This window comes from Manis javanica, chromosome 6 (genome assembly GCF_040802235.1).
Source record: "Manis javanica isolate MJ-LG chromosome 6, MJ_LKY, whole genome shotgun sequence".
Classification (NCBI taxonomy): Eukaryota; Metazoa; Chordata; class Mammalia; order Pholidota; family Manidae; genus Manis; species Manis javanica.
The window spans coordinates 10693697-10707039 of record NC_133161.1 but is presented as its reverse complement, the minus strand read 5'-3'; the positions used below and the strand labels follow the sequence as shown (position 1 = coordinate 10707039).

At 40.4% G+C, this 13343-nt stretch overlaps 1 protein-coding gene across 11 annotated transcripts in view; it reads right to left on the bottom strand.

Annotated features, from left to right (window-relative positions):
- Positions 1-13343, bottom strand: part of TCAF2 (TRPM8 channel associated factor 2) — a 56899-nt gene that overhangs the window by 35837 nt on the left and 7719 nt on the right. The gene's annotated exons all lie outside the window — the stretch shown is intronic.

The following is a 13343-nucleotide window of genomic DNA, read 5'->3' as shown; positions in this document are numbered from 1 at the left end:
GTGGCCTTATGTGTACATCTTACCTTTAAGATTTCCATTTAATCAGTCAATAGGCACCCAAGGAATTTCAGGTATACCAGAATGATAATCAAAAGATCTGAGTAAAAGTTTGGCCCCATTTGCCATTCTAGAGATTTATGCAGCACAAATGAATGATTTTACTGAGAATCTATTATGTGTCAGGTAGTTTTAGAAGCTTGGATATACTTGTGAAGCCAGTAGTTAAAATGTCTGCTTGTGGAGTTTATGTTTTAGTATGGGTGTGTGTATAGGTATGTGTGAGTGGAAATGGGCAATAAACTGAATCAGTTTAAAGGGGCTCAGGAATGCAGGGGTTCAGCAGGGTTGAAATTTTAAACAAGGTCATCAGGATAGATGACCCCTGAAGTGACATTTGAGCTGAGAGTCGCAGAAGATGAGTTAATCAGCCATCAGAAACCCAAGAAAGGCCCAGTCCAGGCCAAGGAAACAGCCAATGCAAAGGCTTTTGGGTAGAAGTGTGCCTGGTAATGTCTGCAGAACAGAAAGGAGGCCTGTGTGGTTGCAGCAGAGTGGAATCAGAGGCCAGAGGAGTGATGGGGAGGCCAGATGATGTTTAAGCCGACCGTAAGCAAGGAAATGAAGACATTCACAGCGTTTGGCCACATTGTCTAGGAGTATGAGTCCTCAATCTACAGAAAAACGTACTGATTCATCTGGTATCATTCACATACATTTGCCCTTGGGGACCTACCCCAGCGCCCCAGCCACTGTCTATAATTTGACCCCAGCCCCTGGCCAGAGTGACTCGAGAGTGGGCATGTGGGGGTGGGCTAGTGGTAAAGCCTGGAACTGGGACTCCTGTTACTGGGAAAGAGGCTTTATCACTCTGAGGTCATGACACGTAAGGACCCTGTGAGCCTAGGGCTAAGGGCCACCTTACAGTGCATGGAGATGCCAGGGGATGAGGCCAGCACAGAAGACAGAGTCTGGGAGGCAGGGGCAGCTCACATTATGAGGGACCTGGTCTCCTCTGGAATTTTCAGTTAGTCCAACAAGAATGTGTTGACCTCTGTTCCATTTATATATATAGGTTTATAAATTAATGCACTGGCATTGTGGATTATATATTTTCCTGCTCTGAGGATGCTTATGGTGAATCTGTCTCTCTAACTACATCTCACTCTGGAGAATCTGCTACACTATGTGGGGATCTCAACCTGAACTGAGAGCTGAGGAGAAGGCACCAAGGGAGGAAGAGGGGGAGTGTGGGGGGTTTACATCCAACTGCAGCTGAGCGCACATATGACGCCATCGCTTTCTGAGCGGTTTATACAGCAGCGTGAGGACAGCAGTGATGGGAGAGGTCAGTGGGAAGTGAGCTGCTGTCTGTTATATTCACGGTGGGTAACTGGCTTATCTCACCTGAGGAGCTGGGATCCCCATTTGTTTTATTCACTCTGAAATCTCCTTTTTTAGGCCCCTCTCTCTCCCATTTTATTGAACATATATTCCCAGGAATTTCTTTTATTGCTTGAAGCATCCTCAGGGAATCTGCTTCTGTTCATTCGTCACATTTTTCTTCCAGGTGTGACTGATTCTTTCCATACTAAATTTCTCTCATATTTCCATTTTCAGTTTATAATAGCAATTTTTTTTTGAGAGGGCATCTCTCATATTTATTGATCAAATGGTTGTTAACAACAATAAAATTCTGTATAGGGGAGTCAGTGCTCAATGCACAATCATTAATCCATCTCAAGCCTAATTCTTGTCAGTTTCCAGTCTTCTGAAGCATAATGAACAAGTTCTTACCTGGTGAACAAATTCTTACATAGTGAATAAGTTCTTACATGGTGAACAGTACAAGGGCAGTCATTACAGAAACTTTTGGTTTTGATCACGTATTATGAACTATAAACAATCAGGTCAAATATGAATATTTGTTTGATTTTTATACTTGATTTATATGTGGATCCCACATTTCTCCCTTTATTATTATTATTATTTTTATTTTTAATAAAATGCTGAAGTGGTAGGTAGATGCAAGATAAAGGTAGAAAACATAGTTTAGTGTTGTAAGAGAGCAATTGTAGATGATCAGGTGTGTGCCTGTGGACTATGTGTTAATCCAAGCTAGACAAGGGCAATAAAACATCCACGATGCAGAAGATTTCTCTCAAAACAGGGGGGAGGCGGTGAGGTTCTAAGCCTGACCTCTGTTGATCCCCAATTTCTCACCTGATGGCCCCTCTGCGACTGTGCCTGTCTTAGGTTGTTCCTCCCTTGAGGAATCTTACCCGTCTCTGGCTAACCAGTCATCTTCTGGGGCCATACAGGGAAATGTAAAGTTGGTAAGTGAGAGAGAAGCCATATTGTTTGAAAAGGTTAGCTTTTTACTTCTTTGCAGATTTATGCCCTGTGGCTTCTATGCCCAGCATTTGTCTTGAGGTATCTTTACCACTTGGAGGAATTATGATACTCGGTAAATTCGATATGAGGCACGAATTCTATTTAAGGGTTGTAATTAGAAAGGAAGAAGAAAAGCCATAGAGGTAGTAGATGGAAGAAAACATGGGAGGATTGATTATTTCTTTGACATATCTTCTTGTAGAGTAACTTAAGCATGTATAGGTTTTAAACTACTAACTAAACTGCGCACACACATTAACATAATAGAAATACAGTTACATAACCAAAGCAGATCTGTAATTACCAGCCATCTCCAGTGAAGCCAAGAAAACCATTTAGGCACCCTAGGCATTTGTGAAAATTTATCTATGATATGATGGATATTGTCCAACTGTACCTGAACAGTCTGAGAGAAGTCAGACAAATTAAAACAACCCATTCCTGGGAACTGTTCACATCCCATATGTTCTTTTAACAGTAGATAGTCTGTAGTTGTAAGATTTTGGAGCACTACAACTTGCACTTCTCCTAATTCTTGGTTGAGTTCCAACAGTATAGATCCAGTCAAATTTGTTGTTTTACTGTATGCACAGACCAGCTTAGATATCTCCTTCTTCATTCCAATGGCAAGTCCAGGAACTGGTGGGATGGATGCAGCTACAACTGCAGCATCGCCTGGATCTTTGTTGAGGTTTTTTGATGATCATCTTCTGGTATGAGTCTTCCAGAGAGTGCTGATGTTGGAAGTTCTTCTTCATATTGTATCTTAGTTCATTTTCTGGGTAGCTAAATTAGGCTGTGATCCTCTGTATAAACACAAACAGACCCTTTGCCCACACTTTGATATGCCCTTTATACCATTGTGTAGAACTCATTGGAGGTCACCACACAGGAACTGCTTTTTTTTTTAAGAAAAAGGAATATTATCAGAAAAGTGTACCTCCATAGCCAATCATCTGACACCCTTTAAGTGATCAAAATTAAGGATATTTAAAGCATGCATTAATGTTGATTTACAGTTAGTTTTATCCTATCAAGGAGCAATCCCCCTTTTCTTCCTTTCTTTTTTTTTAATCTTTAATCTACACTTACATGAAGAATATTATGTTTACTAGACTCTCCCTAGTAAACCCCCTATAAACCACTTTACAGTCACTGTCCATCAGCTTAGCAAAATGTTGTAGAATCACTACTTGTCTTCTCTGTGTTGTACAGCCCTCCCCTTTCTCCCTCCCCCCATGCACGCTAATCTTAATACCCCCTTTCTTATTGCCCCCCCTTACCCCTCCCTACCCACCCATCCTCCCCAGTCCCTTTCCCTTTGGTACCTGTTAGTCCATTTTTGGGTTCTGTAATTCTGCTGCTGTTTTGTTCCTTCAGTTTTTCCTTTGTTCTTATACTCCACAGATGAGTGAAATCATTTGGTATTTCTCTTTCTCCTTGGCTTATTTCACTGAGCATAATACCCTCCAGCTCCATCCATGTTGCTACAAATGGCAGGATTTTCCCTCTTCTTATGGCTGAGTAGTATTCCATTGTGTATATGTACCACATCTTCTTTATCCATTCATCTACCAATTGACATTTAGGTTGCTTCCAATTCTTGGCTATTGTAAATAGTGCTGCGATAAACATAGGGGTGCATCTGTCTTTCTCAAACTTGATTGCTGCATTCTTAGGGTAAATTCCTAGAGGAGTGGAATTCCTGGGTCAAATGGTAGGTCTGTTTTGAGCATTTTGATGAACCTCCATACTGCTTTCCACAATGGTTGAACTAATTTACATTCCCACCAGCAGTGTAGGAGGGTTCCTCTTTCTCCACAGCCTCGCCAACATTTGTTGTTGTTTGTCTTTTGGATGGCAGCCATCCTTACTGGTGTGAGGTGATATCTCATTGTAGTTTTAATTTGCATTTCTCTGATAATTAGCGATGTGGAGCATCTTTTCATGTGTCTGTTGGCCATCTGTATTTCCTTTTGGAGAACTGTCTGTTCAGTTCCTCTGCCCATTTTTTAATTGGATTATTTGTTTTTTGTTTGTTGAGGCGTGTGAGCTCTTTATATATTTTGGACGTCAAGCCTTTATCGGATCTGTCATTTACAAATATATTCTCCCATACTGTAGGGTTCCTTTTTGTTCTATTGACGGTGTCTTTTGCTGTACAGAAGATTTTCAGCTTAATACAGTCCCACTTGTTCATTTTTGCTGTTGTTTTCCTTGCCCAGGGAGATATGTTCAAGAAGAGGTCACTCATGTTTATGTCTAAAAGGTTTTTGCCTATGTTTTTTTCTAAGAGTTTTATGGTTTCATGACTTACATTCAGGTCTTTGATCCATTTTGAATTGACTTTTGTGTATGGGGTTAGACAATGGTCCAGTTTCATTCTCCTGCAAGTCGCTGTCCAGTTTTGCCAGCACCATCTGTTGAAGAGACTGTCATTTCTCCATTGTATGTCCATGGCTCCTTTATCAAATATTAATTTACCATATATGTTTGGATTAATGTCTGGAGTCTCTAACCTGTTCAACTGGTCTGTGGCTCTGTTCTTGTGCCAGTACCAAATTGTCTTGATTACTATGGCTTTGTAGTAGAGCTTGAAGTTGGGGAGTGAGATCCCCCTACTTTATTCATTCTTTTTCAGGATTGCTTTGGCTATTTGGGGTCTTTGGTGTTTCCATATGAATTTTTGAATTATTTGCTCCAGTTTATTGAAGAATGTTGCTGGTAATTTGATAGGGATTGCATCAAATCTGTATATTGGTTTGGGCAGGATGGCCATTTTGACGATATTAATTCTTCCTAGCCATGAGCATGGGATGAGTTTCCACTTGTTAGTGTCCCCTTTAATTTCTCTTAAGAGTGACTTGTAGTTTTCAGGGTATAGGTCTTTCACTTCTTTGGTTAGGTTTATTCCTAGATATTTGATTCTTTTTGATGCAGTTGTGAATGGAATTGTTTTCCTTATTTCTCTTTCTATTGGTTTATTGTTAGTGTATAGGAAAGTCACAGATTTCTGTGTGTTAATTTTGTATCCTGCAACTTTGCTGTGTTTTGATATTAGTTCTAGTAGTTTTGGAGTGGAGTCTTTAGGGTTTTTTATGTACAGTATCATATCATCTGCAAATAGTGACAGTTTAACTTCTTCTTTACCAATGTGGATTCCTTGTATTTCTTTGTTTTGTCTGATTGCCGTGGCTAGGACCTCCAGTACTATGTTAAATAACAGTGGGGAGAGTGGGCATCCCTGTCTGGTTCCTGATCTCAGAGGAAATGCTTTCAGCTTCTTGCTGTTCCGTATAATGTTGGCTGTGGGTTTATCATATATGGTCTTTATTATGTTGACGTACTTGCCCTGTATTCCCATTTTGCTGAGAGTTTTTATCATGAATGAATGTTGAATTTTGTCAAATGCTTTTTCAGCATCTATGGAGATGATCATGTGGTTTTTGTCTTTCTTTTTGTTGATGTGGTGGATGATGTTGATGGATTTTCAAATATTGTACCATCCTTGCATCCCTGGGATGAATCCCACTTGGTCATGGTGTATGATCCTTTTGATATGCTGTTGAATTCTGTTTGCTAATATTTTATTGAGTATTTTTGCATCTACATTCATCAGGGATATTGGTCTGTAATTTTCTTTTTTGGTGGGGTCTTTGCCTGGTTTTGGTATTAGGGTGATGTTGGCTTCATAGAATGAGTTTGGGAGTATTCCCTCCTCTTCTATTTTTTGGACCACTTTAAGGAGAATGGGTATTATGTCTTCTCTGTGTGTCTGATAAAATTCCGAGGTAAATCCGTCCGGCCCCGGGGTTTTGTTCTTGGGTAGTTTTTTGATTACCATTTCGATTTCTTTGCTCGTAATTCATTTGTTTAACTTTTGTGTTTCTTCCTTGGTCAGTCTTGGAAGGTTGTATTTTTCTAGGAAGTTGTCCATTTCTTCTAGGATTTCCAGCTTGTTGGCATATAGGTTTTCATCGTAGTCTTTAATAATTCTTTGTATTTCTGTGGAGTCTGTCGTGATTTTTCCGTTCTCATGTCTGATTCTGTTGAATTGTGTTGATTCTCTTTTTCTCTTAATAAGTTTGGCTAGAGGCTTATCTATTTTGTTTATTTTCTCAAAGAACCAGCTCTTGATTTCATTGATTTTTGCTATTGTTTTATTCTTCTCAATTTTGTTTATTTCTTCTCTGATCTTTATTATGTCCCTCCTTCTGCTGACTTTAGGCCTCATTTGTTCTTCTTTTTCCAGTTTTAATAATTGTGATGTTAGACTATTCATTTGGGATTGTTCTTCCTTCTTCAAGTGTGCCTGGATTGCTATATACTTTCCTCTTAAGACTGCTTTCGCTGCATCCCACAGAAGTTGGGGCTTAGTGTTGTTGTTGTCATTTGTTTCTATATATTCCTTGATCTCTATTTTGATTTGTTCACTGATCCATTGATTATTTAGTAGCATGTTGTTAAGCCTCCATGTGTTTGTGAGCCTTTTTGTTTTCTTTGTAGAATTTATTTCTCTTTTATACCTTTGTGGTCTGAAAAATTGGTTGGTAGAATTTTAATATTTTGGAGTTTACTGAGGCTCTTTTTGTGAGCTAGTATGTGGTCTATTCTGGAGAATGTTCCATGTGCACTTGAGAAGAAAGTATATCCTGTTGCTTTTGGATGTAGAGTTCTATAGATGTCTATTAGGTCCATCTGTTCTAGGGTGTTGTTCAGTGCCTCTGTGTCCTTACTTATTTTCTGCCCGGTAGATCTATCCTTCGGGGTGAGTGGTGTGTTGACGTCTCCTACAATGAATGCATTGCAGTCTATTTCCCTCTTTAGTTCTGTTAGTATTTGCTTCACATATGCTGGTGCTCCTGTATTGGGTGCATATATATTTAGAATGGTTATATCCTCTTGTTGGACTGAGCCCTTTATCATTATGTAGTATCCTTCTTTATCTCTTGTTACTTTCTTTGTTTTGAAGTCTATTTTGTCTGATATTAGTACTACAACCCCTGCTTTCTTCTCTCTGTTGTTTCCCTGAAATATGTGTTTTCATCCCTTGACTTTTAGTCTATGCATGTCTTTGGGTTTGAGGTGAGTTTCTTGTAAGCAGCATATAGATGGGTCTTGGTTTTTTATCCATTCTGTTACTCTGTGTCTTTTGATTGGTGCATTAAGTCCATTTACATTTAGGGTGAGTATCGAAAGATATGTACTTATTGCCATTGCAGGCTTTAAATTTGTGGTTACCAAAGGTTCACGGTTAGCTTCTTTAGTATCTTACTGCCTAACTTGGCTCACTTATTGAGCTGTTATATACACTGTCTGGAGATTCTTTTCTTCTCTCCCTTCTTATTCCTCCTCCTCCATTCTTATATGTTGTGTGTTTTGTTCTGTGCTCTTTTTAGGAGTGCTCCCATCTAGAGCAGTCCCTGTAAGATGCCCTGCAGAGGTGGTTTGTGGGAAGCAAATTCCCTCAGCTTTTGTTTGTCTGGGAATTGTTTAATCCCGCCATCATATTTAAATGATAGTCGTGCTGGATACAGTATCCTTGGTTCAAGGCCCTTCTGTTTCATTGCATTAAATATATCATGCCATTCTCTTCTGGCCTGTAGGGTTTCTGTTGAGAAGTCTGTTGTTAGCCTGATGGGTTTTCCTTTATAGGTGACCTTTTTCTCTCTAGCTAACTTTAAAACTCTTTCCTTGTCCTTGATCCTTGCCATTTTAATTATTATGTGTCTTGGTGTTGTCCTCCTTGGATCCTTTCTGTTGGGGGTTCTGTGTATTTCCATGGTCTTTTCGATTATTTCCTCCCCCAGTTTAGGGAAGTTTTCAGCAATTATTTCTTCAAAGAGACTTTCTATCCCTTTTCCTCTCTCTTCTTCTTCTGGTACCCCTATAATACGGATGTTGTTCCTTTTGGCTTGGTCACACAGTTCTCTTAGTATTGTTTCATTCCTGGAGATCCTTTTATCTCTCTCTATGTCAGCTTCTATACGTCCCTGTGGTCTGGTTTCTATTCCATCAATGGCCTCTTGCATCTTATCCATTCTGCTTATATATCCTTCCAGAGTTTGTTTCCCTTCTGTAATCTCCTTCCTGGCATCTGTGATCTCCCTCCGGACTTCATCCCTTAGCTCTTGCATATTTCTCTGCATCTCTGTCAGCATGTTTATGATTTTTATTTTGAATTCTTTTTCAGGAAGACTGGTTAGGTCTGTCTCCTCAGGTGTTGACTCTGTGATCTTTGTTTGCCTGTAGTTTTGTCTTTTCATGGTGATAGAGATAGTTTGCAGAGCTGGTACGAGTGACAGCTGGAAGAGCTTTCCTTCTTGTTGGTTTGTGGCCTTCCTCTCCTTGGAGAGTAGCGAACTCTAGTGGCTTGTGCTGGGCAGCTGTGTGTAGACAGGGCTTCTGCTTCCTGCCCGGCTGCTATGGAGTTTATCTCCACTGTTGCTGTGGGCGTGACCTGGCTTGGGCTGCTGCTCTAAAATGGTGGAGCCCCTTTGGAGGGTGAGCGGCTGGGAGGCTATTTATCTCCGTAAGGGGCCTCTGTGCTCCCTGCTGCCCAGGGGGTTAGAGTGCCCAGAGATCCCCTGATTCCCTGCCTCTGGACTAAGTGTTCTGCCCTGCCCCTTTTAAGACTTCCAAAAAGCACTCTCCAAACCAAAACAACAACAGCAAGAAGAAAAGAAAAAAAAATTAAATAAATAAAAACAAAACAAAAAAAAGGAAAAACACACGATTTTCTTTGTCCTCAGGCGCCAGTCTCAGGCACCCCCTCACCTGTCTTGCTTCCCTGTTTCCCTAGTATTGAGGTCCCTGTCCCTTTAAGACTTCCTAAAAGCACTTGTCAAAAAAAAAAAACGAAGAAAGAAAAAAAAATGTCCGCTCCCGTTTCTTTGTTCTCCGGTGTCGGCCTCAGGCACCCACTCACCATTCTTGCTGCCCTGTTTCCCTAGTATCCAGGCCCCCACGCATGCACTGTGTCTGCGCTCTGGTCCGGATGGCTGGGGCTGGGTGTTCAGCAGTCCTGGGCTCCTTCTCCCTCCCGCTCAGACCTCTCTCCTCCCGCCGGGAGCTGCAGGGAGGGGCGCTCGGGTCCCGCCGGGCCGGGGTTTGTATCTTACCCACTTCATGAGGCTCTGGGTTCTCGCAGGTGTGGATGTGGTCTGGATGTTGTCCTGTGTCCTCTGGTCTCTATTTTAGGAAGAGTTGTCTTTGTTATATTTTCATAGATGTATGTGTTTTTGGGAGGAGATTTCTGCTGCTCTACTCATGCTGCCATCTTGGCTCCGCCTGCCTATAATAGCATTTTTATATATTAAATGGATTTTGGTCATGGTTAACGTTGATAGATCCTTTGTATGCACTGAAATAGTGTGGGTGAATTCTCCCTGACACTCTGAGTTAATGCAGGACCAGTTTGCCCACACACCACATCCATCCACCTTCTCAGATTATACTGAGAGCTGTATATTGCTTCTTTCCACTTTCTTAACACCTGAGGTTCATAGCACTAACTGAAGGGCAAAGATCAGCTGGGGCTACTGCTGTCCTGGCTGGGGGCTGGTTACTCTCTTTGGGGATCTAGGCTGACTCAACTAGACATGGACACATTTGAGGGGTTCAGCCCACCACTGTGCATGGAAGATTGGGGAACTTGGCATCCGTTTCTTTCTTCCACCAAACCCTGAAGTTGCTTTGTTGCTTTTATACTTGAGGTTTTTTTTTCTTAAGTGTCTACTCACCCAATTTGTTCATTCTTTTACAACATGAGAAGGCATTAATGGTAGTTCCCGGATTTGTGGTTTCAACTTTTTTCTTCCCGTTGTGCATCTGGGGTGGGCATGGTCTCAGGAAGTGCATGCACCACATCACACATCAGCCACCAGCCAGTGCTCAGCCGTACAGGGCATCAGCATCAAATCCACGTTCAGCTGTTCCCTTTTTTTTCTCATTCATTTGGTCACACTGATGGAGAGGTAATTCTGGATTCTGGTCTCATTTCACAGTATCTTTACCTGAAAACTCTTTACATTTATGGATCTTAAATATTGAAAAGGAAAAACAAGCAGGGAGTGCTGAGGAGGTCTTGCAGTCAGCGGGACCATGGTGAGGATCCAATGAGGTACTATGTAACTTCAAGAGATGCATAAGCTACCAGTATGTATTTACTTTCATAGAAGTGGTTCCTAACATGTTCTAGACCTTGTAGGTCACACCGTGTGTAAATGTAATGAGCTGTTGATCTGAGACTAACCTGTTCCCCAGACTCTGCAGTCTTAGTGTAAAAGCAGCGAGTGCCTTTGGGTATGATTGTGCACAGTAATGCCCGCCTCAGGTTTGTAAACACAGGTATGCAGACAACTCTTGCCCTTGGCGCCAGGACATGTAAGGATCTCCTGTTGATTTTTAGAGACTGCCCCTCCCCTTGGCAGAGGAGCAGTTCCCATGGGAGCCCCAGAGCCTTCAGCAGGGGTTTGAAGTCAGCAAACCTGCTAGGTCAGTCTGGGAGCCTTTGATCAAGTTTTGTTAGTAGAAAAATTAACTGAAAATCTCAAAGATGACACTGTGAGGGAGGCAGGACTCTGAGCTGAGGGCCAGGGCTCAGTACAAGGGCCTTCTTTACAGGGTGGGTCAGTCCTAGCTCCCTTTCTAGCTGAGGCAGGAAGCCTCTGGGGCTCAGCCCCCTGGCAGCACATTCCACACCATGAAGTTGACTGCGGTCAACACTGGCCCACTAGGCTGTCTGGTGTATATTCATTCATACATTTGGTCATTAATTTAGGTAATAGAGAAACCCATCTCTGCTATGTTTCACACACCTAGTACTGAGAACAGAGCAGCAGCCACAGCAGGCAAGACCAATGCATTCACGCAGCTTTACGTTCTGGTTGGCTAGACAGGCACCAGCAAGTCCCCAGGTGGGGTGGCCACAGGCTGTGATCACTGATGTTGAGGTAAGGAATGGGAACACATAAAACTGGAAGGTCAGTCTTATTTCAGTAGGGTCATAGGGGAGGATTCCTCTGAGGAGGGTGTTTGAGCTGAAACTGGTTAAGGAGAATAAACTGGCTTTTCAAGAGCTCAGCAAAGATCCAGAATAGGAAGAGAAATTTGAAAACCAAGTCTTAAACCTAACTTAATCATTGAACTGCCAGTGTTATTTTTTTGAGTAACCAGATTTCCCAGTATCTTGATATTCTACCTAATGTTACACCTTGTGGCCTTCACATCAAGGGAGATTTCTAAAATACTTTAAAGATACTGTGGCTGATGTATCAGTTATAGCTCCTCAAAATACTAAAACTAGGAAATACCTAAGTCCTCAACAAAAGGAAAAAGTTAAACAAATGATGGAACATGTATTGTCATTAGAAGTACTCATTAAAAAGATTATTTTAAGAAATAGAAAATAGCAGTATGTAATCACAACAAGCAAAAATTTTGTATGATGATGATATATAAAGGTAAAGATTTTGTTGGGGACATTATGAGAAATCAAAAATATTCAAATACCTTAATGTCATATTGTTATTTCAGTAAAAGCTTTACAAATAAGGAAAACTGGTAATATGGAAAAATTACTTTCATACATTACTTGAGCATTCACACTTTAGCCAAACAAGATTAGACTTAAACACTACTGTAATCCCAGTTCCCAAAACAGTATCTAGAATTTAACAGGCACTCAATAAATTGTAAGTGAATGAAAGAATGGATATATAGACAAGTACTAAAAAGAGAGAAAGAAAACTGGTATGTTAAGGAAATTCCTTTCTTTTTCCATTTTGTTGCTGAATTAATAAAACAATGTAAATGATGTGAGGTTGAAGAAAGACATTTTAATGTGACATTAGGAGGATTTTTCTGTTTGTTTAAAGGTTTATAAAAAGGTAGGAAAGTTATATGAAAAATTGTTTTCAGGTTATAATTACAATTTGGGGATTACAGATATGTTGAAAGATGAAAATAATAATCACCAGCAGCCTATCACTAAAGATACACTATTAATATTTTGTTTTATTTTCTTCTGGTGTTTTATATTGTAACTATACATGTTTTAACAAATTTGGCATCATTTAAATATTTTTATATATTCTATTATCTCACAAATATATTCTTATTCCTTTAAGTAGTCTTTGAACACATGATTTTTAATGGCTGCATAATCGTTGACTCTATAAATGTAGTATATACCACAATAATTTAAGCAATGTTCCATTTATAAATACTTAAGAGTTCTCCCAGTGTTTTAGTTAATAGTGAAAAGACTATTAAAAATAATCTGATAATAAGAAATACAGATGGCCAACGGGCACATAAAAAGATGATCCACATCACTAATCATTAGACAAATGCAAATTAAAACCACAATGAGATATCACCTCATAACAGCTAGAATGGCCACTGTCCAAAAGACAAGAACAACAAATGCTGGTGAGGGCGTGGAGAAATAGGAACCCTCCTACACTGTTGGTGGGAATGTAAATTGGTGCAACCACTGTGGAAAGCAGTATGGAGGTTTTTCAAAAAACTAAAAGTAGAAAAACCATTTGATCCAAATTCCACTCCTAGGAATTTACCCAAAGTAAACCAAGATTCCTGATTCGAACAGATATAGTCACCCCTGTGTTTATTGCTGCACTATTTGCAGTAGCCAAGATGTGGACGCAACCTAAGTGTCCACCAATAGGTGAATGCATAAAAAAGATGTGGTATATATGCACGATGGAATATTATTTAGCCATAAAAAAAGAAATCCTCCCATTTGCAACAACATGGATGGATCTAGAGGGTATTGCTCAGTGAAACAAGCCAGGCAGAGAAAGACAAATACCATATGATTTCACTTATTTGTGGAATATAAAAACAAAGCAAAACAGAAGGAACAAAATAGCAGTAGACTCATGGACACTGAGAAATAACTAGTGGTTACCAAGGGGGCGAGGTTGGGA